Source organism: Mytilus edulis, chromosome 2 (genome assembly GCF_963676685.1).
Source record: "Mytilus edulis chromosome 2, xbMytEdul2.2, whole genome shotgun sequence".
Lineage (NCBI taxonomy): Eukaryota > Metazoa > Mollusca > Bivalvia > Mytilida > Mytilidae > Mytilus > Mytilus edulis.
This window is the reverse complement of record NC_092345.1, coordinates 73062548-73077492: the sequence shown is the minus strand read 5'-3', so window position 1 is coordinate 73077492 and position 14945 is coordinate 73062548. Positions and strand designations below refer to the sequence as shown.

The 14945-nt window shown below is 31.6% G+C and overlaps 1 protein-coding gene across 3 annotated transcripts in view; it reads left to right on the top strand.

The window, feature by feature from the left end:
• The window catches only part of LOC139512888 (cytotardin-like), an 86516-nt gene that overhangs the window by 47388 nt on the left and 24183 nt on the right, over positions 1-14945 (top strand). Inside the window, exon 3 of one of the 3 annotated variants that reach the window (XM_071300832.1) lies at positions 135-251. The gene's annotated coding sequence lies outside the window, so the exon portion shown is untranslated. Of the gene's footprint in view, positions 1-134; positions 252-4708; positions 4847-4950; positions 5138-14945 lie in introns of those variants that run through there. The other 2 variants (XM_071300840.1, XM_071300841.1) reach the window with 2 other exon arrangements.

The window sequence follows — 14945 nt, the reverse complement described above, 5'->3', positions numbered from 1 at the left end:
TCTAGTTTATAACAAATTGTGGTAAATGAATGAGTAAAGGTTCACTAAAAAACTTCAATTTCCAAATATTTATTCTACATTGCATGTTATTCGACTGTAAAATCTATGAAATGGTCTGCTCTTGTATTTTTCAGTGCTTAGAAAGATGTTAAACCAAATCCAGGATATAGTTATTATGCGCTACAATGACAATTTGAAGTTATTCGAAGGTCTATCTGGCATTCATCGCACGTATTATAAATGAAGACAAGGTAGGCGAGTTTATTTAAGGGTTACAGTTATATTGAACGGAATATGAAAATGACAATGTTGAAGGACATTTACGAACTGAAGACGTTTACCAGCGGCAATATAAAAAAGAAGATGTGGTATGATTGCCAATGAGACAACTCTCCACAAGAGACCAAATGACACAGAAACTAACAACTATAGGTCATCGAACGGCCTTCAACAATGAACAAAGCCCATACCACATAGTCAGCTATAAAAGCCCCCGAAATAAAAATGTAATATGGGTTTTTCCTAAAAATGAATTTGATCCCCATATAGATGAAAACATATGTTGTGGTCAAGAAGATGACAGAAACATATATTCTGAATCCAGATTTCCCCCATACCTTATAGTGTTAAATTTTGAAAAAAAAATATATTGTTTGATAGCGTCGAAAAATTGGGGGAAAAAATCTGAGTCTGACTGAGACAAAAAAAATAACCCCATCCCCCCTTTTTTAATGTTAAATGACTGCTCCCTTAATAACCTTGAAATTAGAGTGAAGGGTTAATTTTATATTTAATGTAAAACACTATTTCTTTTGTTATGGTTGTCCAGTATTACGAATGTTGAATTCACAACTTTTAGAACAGTCTAATCATACTGTTGTCATGAACACGTAACAAAGAAGAAAGCTGATATTTTTTGTCAAAGCTTAAGGTATGGGAGACTTTCTGTTCGTAGGTGGTATTTGTCTTTTATCATGTCAATCTCAGTTTGATAGACAATTGTAATTGTGTTGAACAAAATTATAACTGTAGCAATGATTTAATATTGATAAAGACATTATATAGATAAACAGATTCTTTACCGCATAAAACATAATTACAAGGACACAAAAAGTTTTTTTCTTCTTTTTGAATTAAGAGCAAATAATCGTTTAAATGGAAAAAAAAATTACAATTTATTTGTATTATATCACTTTAGACAAATGTGGGTTCATAGTAATAAAAAAACACAGTTCAGTAAGTCATTTTAAAATGAAAGTTCAGAAGTAATATGTATTACTACAATCGGACAGGAAGTGGATGATCTTAATAACAAAATTATTACAAAAATTTGAACGCAAACGAAAATTTGAAAAAGGGAAGTCCATAAAACCTGACAAAATGTAACGCCGTCAATCTACAGAACAAATGAAAAACAACTGCCATATTCCTGACTAGAAACATACATTTTCTGAAGAAAACTCTGGGTTAAACCTGGTTTTAAAGATAGCTAAACCTCCCTCTTGTATGACAGTGGCTTATAGTTTAGTTGCATTGCTAAAAGGTGAATCATTTCGGGGTATTCAGCTGTTGGTTTGACTGTACAAGCATATCATGTTCTTCCGTATATTCGATACCTTCAAGTTAACATTAAATTGATTAAATAATTAACCATAAATATCTATTTCAAAAATGTATGTGCTTTAAAAAAAATTATTGTTCAAAAGATGTATTACAAAATTATACTATAGTGAATGCCTTTTACTTGAATACACATCAGATACACTTTGACGTATGGTACACAATCTTTCACCAATTAACGACCTGAAACTAAATATTTTCACAAACGTGATGATTTCAACTTTTCAATTGTCAACTTCCCAATTCTTGTTTACTTGTTTACTCGTGCATGTCCACATTGTACGGACCTCATTAGTCATAGACATTTATCGGGTTTTTTTTTCGGTCACTGTTCGTTTTGACGATGACTATGCTTCCTTTCCATTAAATTGATGTTATAATTCTGTGGGCTGTTTTGACAAAAAAAAATCATTTCGGGGTATTCAGCTGTTGTTGATGAATAATTTAAATGACTTCACAAATATGATAAGATATTTAAATAAAAACGATACAATTCTGATCTAAATATATGGGGATTTAGGGGAGTCAGCCGATCCCCTAAAGTAAATGTCTGGATCCGCCACTGCTGAATGATACATTTATTTAAGACAAAAAAAATTTAACCTTCTAAGATGAAAAAAGGTTCCTGTTGCAAACAAGAACCCAAAAAAGATTACAAACTATCTTTCATTTGAGAGTACCAAGTCAACAAAACATCTGTGTAACACGGACAAAGTAAATACAAAACCTAGAAACTTTAACGAACGAGACCCGCATTAAAGGACACTATATGACACTGTGTAACAGTCAAGGAACACTCAATGATACATCATGAAATTAGAAAGGTTAACTAACACTTAAATGTGATAATGAAACTGTAACGGCAAACAAACATTTAATGGTTCCAATAATAATGCAGCGGGTGTCTATGATCCTTTATTAAGGTCAACCAACACCAGTGGTGCATATAGCATTTCAAAACGGTCAACCAACACATAATGGTGTCTATGACTGTGTGACGGCCAACCAACACTGAATAATACCTTCACTTTCACAAAACACTGGTATACTACTGTTGCCTTTATCTAACAGCCAAGTATATATTATGCTCCTCACAGCACTGTGTAATGGTCAACCTAGCCCAAAATGAGCTTGTCAGTGTATGTTTACATCATTTACATTTTTAATTAACAATATGTCTTTGAAATAAGATATTCTACATCAAACTATAAAATTTACAATTATTTTTACTAATGAATGGGTATTCATGTTGCAGATTGGATCTAGAGGTGTGTTCGATTCGAATTCGTATTTTTTTTAATGGTGTTTTCCCCTTCATTTTTTATACCCTTGTATTTAATCGGGAGAGTGTATATGTCATTATGTTTTAGTATACTATACTATAACTATAAAACGTTTTGAAGGCGTCTTTGTCATAAATATGTGTATGTTTATTTGGATTTTTACGTCAGTTTCAGAGTATTTCTATCATTTATATTCACACAGTTTTAGCTGCTGGATCCCAATTATTGTCACGTTAACCAAGTATGTCCGTATGGTTTGCTTACCCAATTTGGCAATATAACGGATTTCTAAACAACGGTCATACATGTGGGAGTTTAAGCTAGCTATAAAACTATGCTTATCCTACCATTTTCTTAGTAAATCGCTCGTAGTAAGTCAGTTTTTTATGGACTTTGCCTTTTTCATTTACTTTTGTTAATACTTTACAAGTTTGTAATATTTCCATTTAAAGTTTTAAACTCAACTGTTAAAAGAATAACACTACGATACATAGGAATACTGCTGTGAATAACACAAATACCAAAAAAAAAAACCTTCTATGAAACTAAACTGTTTTACTATGCATTGATGGAAGCATACATGAGTACGGAATTGATCCTTTTTTTCTGTTATAAATATTTTAACTTTGCTGATAATATCTCATACAAACACCTATCTTAAACAAAACTTTACGACGAAAGAGATGAGTTCAGCTTTCCAATTGTTAACTTTCCATTTTTAAGTAGCAACCATCCAGCAGCACCTGCATACGGGGTATATATCTCCCAATTGAAACGATATTCCCGTGCTTGCATTTCCTATAATAACTTTTATTGATAGAGGATTGCTTCTCTCAAGGAAGCTATTAAACCAAGAGTTCTAAATGGTGAAGTTGAAATCATCCCTTCGTAAATTTTACGGACGCCATCACGAGTTGGTTCACCGTTATAGAATACCGTTTCACAAATGAAATCGGTTATGTTCCTTACGTCGTAACTACAATCCACCTTCCCTTTCATGAATGTGACCTACCGAATTAGAATATTTACCGGATTTGTTATCACATAAGCAACACGACGGGTGGCACATGTGGAGCAGGATCTGCTTACCCTTACGGAGCACCTGAGATCACCTCTAGTTTTTGGTGGTGTTCGTGTTGCTTATTCTTTAGTTTTCTATGTTGTGTCATGTGTACTATTGTTTGTCTGTTTTTTTTCTTCATTTTTATCCATGGCGATTTCAGTTTATTTTCGATTTGTGAGTTTGACTGTCCCTATGGTATCCTTCGTCCCTCTTTTAGACTTAAACAATCATCGGACATGTCTAAAGCGCACCATAAGACAAGTCCTTGTTCAAAGACAGCTATGTTGACATGCTACTTAAATAAACTCACCATAAATACCAGGACAAATAACATTGCTACATTTAATTCATGATAAGGTCCAAATTAACGATTATTCATGTCAACACAGTATTGATGACAACTGGCGTGGTGATACCCTCGGGTCGGACGCCTTCATCAACAGGGGCAATCGCCCAGTGGTTGTAAATAAACTCATCATAGATACCAGGATTAAATGTGTGTACGCCAAATGTGCTTCGTCTTCAAAAAACGCATCAGTAACACTAAAATCAATAAGTAAAAAAAGACCAAATGAAGTACGAAGATGAAAAGCATTGAGGACCCCAAGTTCAGAAAGATTTTGCAAAATGTAAATCCGATATCCGATAATCTATTTCTGAGATTATTGTTTTTACAATACAAAGCTTTATACATCTAGTTTATAATAATGATCATATTAATGAAACTTCATGTCAAACACAGAAGTACTGACTACTGGTCGGGGAGAAAACCTTCACTATCAGGAGCATCGACCCAGTGGTTGTAAATGAACTCATCAAAGATACCAAGATTATAATTGTGAACGCCAGACGCGCATTTTGTTTACTAAACAATCAAAAGGTAAAAGTCTAGATGAATTAATGACTTGAATTATACCAAGAAGGTGTTTCTCTGTATTACAATTTCAATTTTGTATATAAAAGGTAAAATGTATTTTTACTGTCGGGTTGAATATTGAATAGAGATTTATAGTTATATATAGTTGTACTTCAGAATGGGGAAAGTTTATGTCAACAAAATAATATATATGCACCGTTTGTTAAACAAATCAGGGTAATACTGAGATGAAAGGATTATAGTATATAAATACGGCATGTGTATTTTAGCCCATACACATGAAAAATATCCAAAGTAAGTAAGTTTTGATAATTTACACCTGTTCTTGTATTTATAAAATCTTACACGTACTTTTCAAACCAAGGTATATTCTTTTAATTTTGACATTTTGAAATAGTTCGAATACATTTTCCCATTTATCAATAAAACTATATCACAGATAACCAGAGACTCAGGAATATGACAGTTGTTGTTCATTCGTTTGATGTGTTTGAGCTTTTGATTTTGCCATTTGAATAGGGACTTTCCATTTTGAATTTTCCTCGGAGTGTAGTATTTTAGTGATTTAACTTTTCGTTACGTCTTCATAAGAATCTTCGGTGATCAAACAGTTAGAATGTCAAATCAAATACGCAGCTGTCGAGCACTGAAAACCAAAATTTCCAACAAGTTGTGTCAAAAACACGTTAGACAATCTTGGCTATACCTCGTGTTGAAAAAAAGCCTTAGTGTTTTAAATTACTTAACATTTCCAAAGCACAAACTTTTAATTAGATGAAAAGAGCTTCAATAGAGATTGCTACGTTGACATGACATATATTTCTAGGAGTTCCGCTTATGGTAACTAAATGTTATGAACCAGAATCAAATGGTTCAGGAAATGTTTTAGAGATATTTGCCAAGAAACGTATATCTTTTTATTGTTATTTTGAATGCTGACTATACAAATTGTGAAAAAGATCGATTTTTTGGTCACATTATTTCTTTTTAATTTTTTTTGTCCACCATAGGTTCCTTAACGATGGCATGTGACTCTCAGATAATTTGCTAAATTTAGTTTAAAAAGTAATGCTTTAACACTTGAAATTAAAAAAGATTTTTTTTCCAAACTTTTTTGAACTATGTTTCATAAGAATGTATTCCTACTGATCTTAAAAGTGAAACACAAATATTTGACATCTATCATGACAATGGCGACAGCCCGGCCTTTTAACATTTAATGGCTACTGCTGTTTTATCTTAAATGATAATGGCGACAGTCCGGCCTTATTGTTATAAATGACAAATTTCCTGTTATATGTTTCTCATGCTTTCACCGAATTCGATCCTTATCGAATGTGATCAATTATCGACCTGTCCTAAGTCAGGAATGTGATGTACAGTAGTTGTCGTTTGTGTATGTAGTTTATACGTGTTTCTCGTTTCTCGTTTTTTATATAGATTAGACCGTTGGTTTTCCCGTTTGAATGGCTTACACTAGTAATTTTGGGGCCCTTTATAGCCTGTTGTTTGGTGTTAGCCAATGCTCCGTGTTGAAGGCCGTACATTGACCTATAATGGTTTACTTTTATAACTTTACTACTTATTGTAAGTGAAGTCGGATATGCTTGATGTGCCAGTGTTTCTGATTTAGGTCCCATTTTTAGTGGTTTTTTGTCCCTGGTATACTGTTTTCAAATGTGTTTATCATTTCAATGTCCATAACTTTTTCTCTAGATTGAAAATTTAACATTGCAGGTTTAGGTTTTCAGATTCTTGTTGCCTTTCGAATTTATTCTGGTGCTGCCTTTAAAGCTGAATGTCTTTCTAGAGCACCAGATTTAGAATAAGGTTGCTTTCTTTGAACCAGGAAATCCGACTACAGCACATGGTATCTATGTAAGTGCTGTCTTTGAAGCATGATGTCCTTCTAAAACACATCATATCAAATACTTTCTTTTAAATTGATTACATATTTCGATTACCTAAAGTTAATTTCCGCGATACTTTTTAAGATGGATACTGCTTTTAAGCAAACTGTAAATCTTGGCGCTGCATTCGAAACTGGTGTACTGATCTGAAAAAAATCATTGGTTTGATGTAGTTTTCTCGATTTACGTTCATCAATAACGCCCAAACCCAAAAATGGGAAAGCAACGTGTGTAAAAATACGTAGCTCGATTATATTCTGTATATGACTAACAGGGCCAAAACTGACTAGACAGATCCATCTTAGGTAAGCTTTGTCTGAGACAGTTGGAATATTAGTGTCTGAAACAACTCATTAGTCACGTTCAACAAAAACTCGATTTTACTAATCAATCACACAAGTCGAGTCTGCAAGGTTGGAGATTGTCCATAGTTAAAAATGCACATATAGCTAGATTAGTGACACATGTTCTTGAGAACCTCTAGTTTTTATTTTACTTTTGTTATTTTCATTGATATATTTTAATAGTTGAGAGCATTTAGCGATAACTAAAATTTATATAGTAATAAACAGTAATGTTGCTCAAACGGGAACATTTTGTGAAATATAATTGTTAAATAAGGAATAAACTGCTTCCGTAAGCACAATATTGTTTTTTCAAGTATGCTACTAAAATTTAATAATTCTTCTTATTATATTCTTTATAAATATTCGATGTGACCTTCTCATCTTGCATGTATTTTAAATGTTTAAACTTTGCATTATAAATGTGAACAGAGGTGTGTAAAACGAAGAGATCTGAATAAGATAAGTCCATAACACTTCATTAATGATTTCCCTAGAATTAAATCTCATAGTTTTGAGAGAGAAAACCGTGTAAATAGTATATATTGATACTTATATAACAGAAATTAACCATGTACAAATAATGCCCGTGTATTAGCTAAAGTTAAAACAATACAACAGCAGTTCTTTGTTGACTTAAGTTATCATTGATATGTTCATAATTACAAATTGTATGTGAGTTTTTCAAATACTTGGGCTTTTCTACCTCAGGAATAGATTATACTTATAGCTGTATTTGGCAAAACTTTTAGGAAGTTTTGGTCCTCAATGCTTTTCGACTTCGTACTTTATTTGGCCTTTTTGGCATTTGTTTTATTCGAGCGTCTGGCGTATATATAAATACAAAATTTCAATTCTGGTATACATGATGAGTTTATTTAAAGCTGGTAGATCAGAATATTTGGTTTATAGTTTGTAAAATAGACAGCGAAAATGTGTTATTAAATTGTTTTTGTTGAAAAAATCTGCGACTGGAACCAAAAATAAAACGACCCCTTGTAAATATTGTGTAAATTGAATACCTTGAGTCTCTCATTTACAACCTGGTCCCTGGCTTTAGATAGAAAAAAGTCTCAATATTTATTAGTTTACAAGACTATGTCAAGAGCATTTGATCAAAAATATCTCAACAGTTAAAGTATAACCTTGTAATGTTTCAATTGTCTTACTTAGCTTACCAAACTCATAACTTGGCATCCGTCGTTGTCGTCATTCTAAAATGACTCTTTCCAATGACCTGCTGTTCACCTATATTAAATCTGTCAGACGACTCAATATATATGGTTTATCATGATGTTTACAGTATATTTTGGAGGAAATTTGAGTTGATAGAGGGAAACTAAAACCATAAAATAATCAGTCAGACAAGATCTACAAATAAATGAATATAACCAAAATTTCCAGTCCACGTCTTATTGAAAATGACGACGTTTATTCATTTTATGTGTTTTGAGCAAAACCAATAGTAGATAGAGGAACTATTACAGCAAAAGTATAAGCGAGTCTTAGTCACTATCAATAAAAACTCGATTTTACTAATCAATGACATAAGTCGAGTCTACAAGAGTGGATACTGTCCATAGTTGAAAATACACATATATCTAGATAATTGACACATGCTCTAGAGTGTTATTTTACTTTTGTTATTTTCATTGATACATTTTACGTTTTTACTTTGTCAATGGATCATGGTAGACAATTAAGCGATATTAGAACTAAAACTATTATGCTACAATTAATATGGTTATATCAATATTTCTAACTGAATATGTCCCTTTGATAATTATGTCTTATTGCCTTTATATAAGGGAGTACAACGACTATATCGTCTATCCTGCCGTTACCCCAGATATAAAAGAGACGCATTCATTTCACATATTTAATTCCACTGAAATTTCAGTTAAAAAAAAACACGTCATTGTGTTATTGTTCTATGCTAATTTTTGTATTCTTGTCTTTCATTTTTGCTAATATGCTTTTTTTCTGTACGCCTTTTTCAAACATTGTAATGGTATCTCTTTTCCCATATACACCCACTTAAGTTATATGAAAGAAGTGTTTGGCATTAACATACCGGTAATAATATAAAAGTAATATAGTCCTTTTCTCGGAATATAGAAGTGATTATATGTTGTGTATATAATATATATATATATAGACTCTTAATGAAACTTTTTTTTATATGTTCACAAGTAAATAATCCGCCTACCAATGTGGTTGAACTTTTCTACACATGGTGATAGTTTATGTTTTTCTGTGTCTATTCTATGTACAATTTATATTGAACATTGATTTTTTAGGAGAATTTGTAAAATAACCGGAATAAAGTTTGAGTGGCTATATGTTTGTTGTGACTTGGATACTTGACAATGTGGGTTGACTTGGCTCAATCCTTTCTAGTTTTTGTTCCGGACTAATTTTTTCCAGAATGACCGGAATGTAAATTTAGAGAAAAATTATGAAAAATTAAATAAATGTAATGACATTCAATACATATGTACAAAAAGTTAAAAAAAAAAAAAAAAGAAGAATATTCCATTCAGGTGACGTGTATATTTTCTGATTTATTCACATACACATTTTTATTGAAGAAAAACACATACAAAAGATAAAAATATGAGTGTAATTACTGTTTTTCTCAACTAACATGCATTTACTATTCATGCTAGTGGTTTCTCTACATGTTCATATTTGATATGACGACTATGTATCATGTTTTTATCATTTTTCAATCCAAATAATAATATCTTCATTGTAATATAAACGTAATTAGTTTGTGGCGAAATCCAAAACAAGTATCAACATAATATAACAAACAGTTCTATAAGAAAATAGAACAAAATGGAAAAAAGAGCCCTTTAGCGCTGAGGGTTTCAAACCACCGTCAATGATTTTCCTCGTCTTCCTTTTTATTCATTGTTTTCAATCTTTGAAGCCTGTACGTCTTCATTATATTTTATTTACCTTAGCTTGTGTTTGAGGAGTGTAGCTTCGGCAAGTAACTCGCAAAACTTGCTTAATTATACGGATCCCTTGTCGCTGGTCGTAGGGCAGTCTATAGCTCTGAATGAGTTTCGTGAAATAAAACTTGTATGAAACATCGTTTTTCGTTATTGGATAAAATTTAATACATTGAATAATCAGACTTTATTTGGGCAGTAAATGGTCGAAAAGTACTAAATACTTCAATCAGTGAGGTGATATGCATACAATTCTATATATAAATACTAGACCAATTTAACTACATTACCGTATGATAGGTTATACTGAATTCAGCGTATGAATTGTTTCCCTGACTCTCCCCTACGATATGTTTTACTGAATTCAGCGCGTATGGTGTATTTTAAAGAATTCAGCGTATTAAATGTTTTATTGAACTCAGCGTATGATATGTTTTACTGAATTCAGCGTATGATATGTTTTAAAGAATAATAGCTCGTATGATATGTTTTACTAAAGTCAGCGTATGATATGTTTTAAAGAATTTAGCATATGATATGTTTTACTGAAGTCAGCGTATAATATGATTTACTGAATACAGCATATGGCATGTTTTTCTATAAAAAGAAAGTGTCGTAATTGAAGTTTGATTAAACTCTATAGATATGTAGATGCTGATACACCTTTTATCAATAAACCATGTGGAAAGGGAAAAAACTTTAGGGAAGCAGTGATTGCGCGCCAAATAAAACTGTCACACTTGTATTGTTAATGCTAAATTAATTTTCCGTTTTGTTTGTTTGTTTTTTTAAGTATGTCAAACGTCAATAACATTAATGTCATTCATATTTGACCTTCTTCCTGGATTGTGTAAACTGCATAGTTATCATTTCTTGTGTCAATTTTGTTAATGTACAATGTGCAGTGAGCATTTTCTCTTAAACGAATGCTAATATATTGTCTAACTCAATAACAAACAATTTATCCTAAAATTAGGTCTTATTTCGGTTTCATATTTGAAATTACCATATTGACTTATTTTCTGAAAACGTTTGATGGCATACCATAATATTTTGACATAAATAGTCGACACAAAAACACACAAAAAACAAAAACAAAACAAAAAGTTTATGTTTTTTATTCTCAAACAAGCAAAGTCTCTATTTTCATGGTATTGTCAAATACAAGTTACACGAAAATAAATCTTTTGAGAAGACACTTCTCCAATTTTGTGCTGCAACAATAAAAAGTGGTGGATCCGGTCCGGGGATGGGGGTGTAAAGGGGATTTGCAGGTTTGAAATGCAACCCTAACTTTTTGACATTTTTTAGAATGGGGACATATTGTTTGACTCCCCTTTTTGTCATAAGTTGGAACCCCTCTTTTACATATCGCACCTGATGAAAACAACATTGAACTACACCCTATCATTGTATTGTACATCTTAGATAACCCAGGATCGCTAATTAATTCTATAATACCATATGTATTCAAACTGTTTGAATCAGTAATGATTTATTCTATAAAAGGAAGGTGGAAAATTTCGATGGACAACTGAATCTACTCGACAAGACGAGTTTTGATAAATATTTCAGTACATTAGACATTAACTAATTTCTGGAAAATCGTTGACCAAACACTCTTTCCAACCCAAGAGTTTAAGAAGCCAACAAAATAAAACGCTTGGATATCATAACCAGTTAAGGGCATTTGTCCTTAATTGAATATCTGATTCCTGCGCTTAAACTATTTGGGTTTGGGGGAAACATTATCTGCGTCAATTTATCAATTTATTGGCTGATATCTGGCAATATTTGCAATATATTTATAACCCTTGATATTCGTAACCGAAATTCGATCACATAGTTCAATTTTTAAATGTTATTGAATATGAGGATTTCCGGAAAAGTAAAATAAAATAGTTTAAATAAGCACATATATGTATATTTTATTTATAGCTAGGTCAATAACATTCTTAACCGAATTTTTTTTCTTCCTTCTTCAAAGATCTTAAAGTAATTAATGATTCTCAAAACAAGTGAAAAGATACAGGGAGGTGTAACTTAGCTCACTACATCGTTGTAAACTAACAGTATGCGGATTTATGTATTGTATTATTGTCTTTGAAGGAGGATTGACCAATGATTTAACATATTATGTATTTTATCTATTTGCTATTATCATAATTTACAATGCGAGGAAAAGGGTGTTGTCACTGTGCGTTAAGCAAAACATCAACCTTTCAGTCAAATTGTATAGAATGCAACTTTGTATCTAAGATGCTGAAAACAGTTTTGCGACAAAAAAAGGTCACTCCAAAGTCTCAAACTTAAGGCCACTGGGTGAACACGGTTATCCATGAATAGTCTTCTGTTTCTGTTTCTTACGGAAAACATGTTTGACACAGAATAATAAATCATTTTGTATAGTGGTGTGTTCCAAGGTAAAGACACTACTAGTAAGACTATTTCCTATAAATCGACATTCATATTACATTGACCAATTATTGCTGAAATCCAAACATTATGTACATACCTTCACTGATTAGAATGAAGCTCGAGGGTCATAGTTTCGTTGTTTCCGGAAAATCAAATGAGAGGTCAATAAATTCAGTTGTTTATTTGTTATCGTAGATCCAATTCGTCGAAAACTTGGACTGTATACTTGATACTATGCATATTTAATTTTATACTAAACCGATCAAATATAGGAATTTGAAAGGAAATTCCTTGTGTCCCTATGTTTCAAGGATGTTCCGATTCGGTAAAATCATACCGTGAATATATAGATAAAAAATATAAATGTCATTTTGTTGGAGTATAATATTTGCATACGTTAACTGACTACAAGGAGGTGAGGCGAACATAGTTTGTTTGTCTATTTGTAACGAAACTTGGCTATGGTGACTAGTAAAACAAGGGATCAACATTTTGGAGATAATAAAATTTTCAGCTGGGTATTTGCCCCTTTAAAAATAATTTGGCCAATGAAATAATTTCTGTGTATCATAGCAGTAATAAGTATCAGTAATTGACATTTTATTTTGCATAAAGTATCAAGAAGATTAACGTTGAATGTACGTATTTCAAGTGGTTGTAAAATATGAAAATATGCAGTTTTTCTAGATCTGTTACTCATTGGCAAATGATTAGTATGGAGATGATATGCGTTATAGTATTACAATAAGGGCTCCATGCGAATTTTGATATTTTTATTTGTAATTTGCCACCTTAATTTCTAACAGAATGAGATAGATATATAAAAAAATAACTAATATCATGTATAGTTTCAAATCTAGGTGTGATGCTAACTTTTTCAATTATTAGTTAGATAAAGTCGTAAATTTTTTTTCAAAAGATTTTTGTTTGGAAACCTTCTCTTATCTGTTTACTCTGATGTGCTTAATTTGAGATTACGTTTTCGTATATTTGGCAGTTGCATTCATCTAATTGTCTTTTTATCCATATTATTTAGTTTTTAGTTCAAAGTTTAAATCTTTTACCAAGAACTCATAGAGGAACTTATTATCACTTCCTAAAAACGCATAGGTGTTAGAAGTATGTTATATGATTTCAACCTACATCACCAATAAAAACTCATGTAAGGTCAGTGTGACATATCATTTGTCTTTTATCATAACTCCTTTCTAACTTTTTTTTTTACATAGAATGTTAACATACGTTTTGAAATGATGTAACTGGTTATCTATTATTAAATACAGTTAATAGTGGATAACTATATTATACCCTCAAAAACGTTCAATAATTTTAAATGACTTTTTTTTAAATTTTAAATGCTTTTATTGCACTCAACTCTTTTTGCAACAGCACATATACTTTTCGAAACGCTGGACATTTCTTCCAAATTCATTTAATTATAAACCTTAGAAGGAGGTAAAGAAAATTGTTTCACACCTTAAATTACGCTGTGTATCTTGTATAAAAAGCATTGAAAATATGTCCTTACGTTATTTCTTGTCAGATATGAAAGGAATTTCCTTGTGTCCATATATTTCAAGAATGTTCCGATTCGGTAAAATCTTATAATATCTGAGTATAATATATAGATAAACCCATATAAAGGTACATACGTGAACTGACTACAAGAAGGTGAGGCGAACATATTTTGTTTTCATATTCGTAACGAAACTGGGCTACGATAACTTGTAAAACAAGGGAGCAACATTTTGGAGCTAATAAAATTTTCAGCTGGGTATTTTCCCAGTAAATTGACATTCATATCACATTGACCAATTATTACTGAAATCCAAACATTATGTACATACCTTCACTGATTAGAATGAAGCTCGAGGGTCATAGTTTCGTTGTTTCCGGAAAATCAAATGAGAGGTCAATCAATTCAGTTGTTTATTCGTTATCGTAGATCCAATTCGTCGAAAACTGGGAATGTATCGAAGCTCGACATACTTGATACTATGCATATATAATTGTATATTAAACCGGTCAAATATTGGAATTTCAAAGGAATTTCTTTGTGGCCATATGTTTTAAGGATGTCCGATTCGGTAAAATCATACAATATATAGATAAATATATAAATGTACGGTTTGTTGGAATATAATATTTACATACGTGAACTGACTATTAGGAGGTGAGGCGAACATATTTTGTTTTAATATTCGTAACGAAACTGGGCTTTTTCAATTAATTATTAGGTATATAATGTTGTTTTGTTTTCAAAAGCTTTGTGTTGGGAACCCTTTCTCGTATCTGTTTATCCTGAGGTGTTTAATTTGAGATTACGTTTTCGTATATTTGGCAGTTGTATTCATCTAAATGTCTTTTTATCCATATTATTTAGTTTTAAGTTCAAAGTTCATATGTTTCAAGAATGTTCCGAATGGGTAAAATCTCATAATATCTGAGTATGATATATAGATAAACCTAT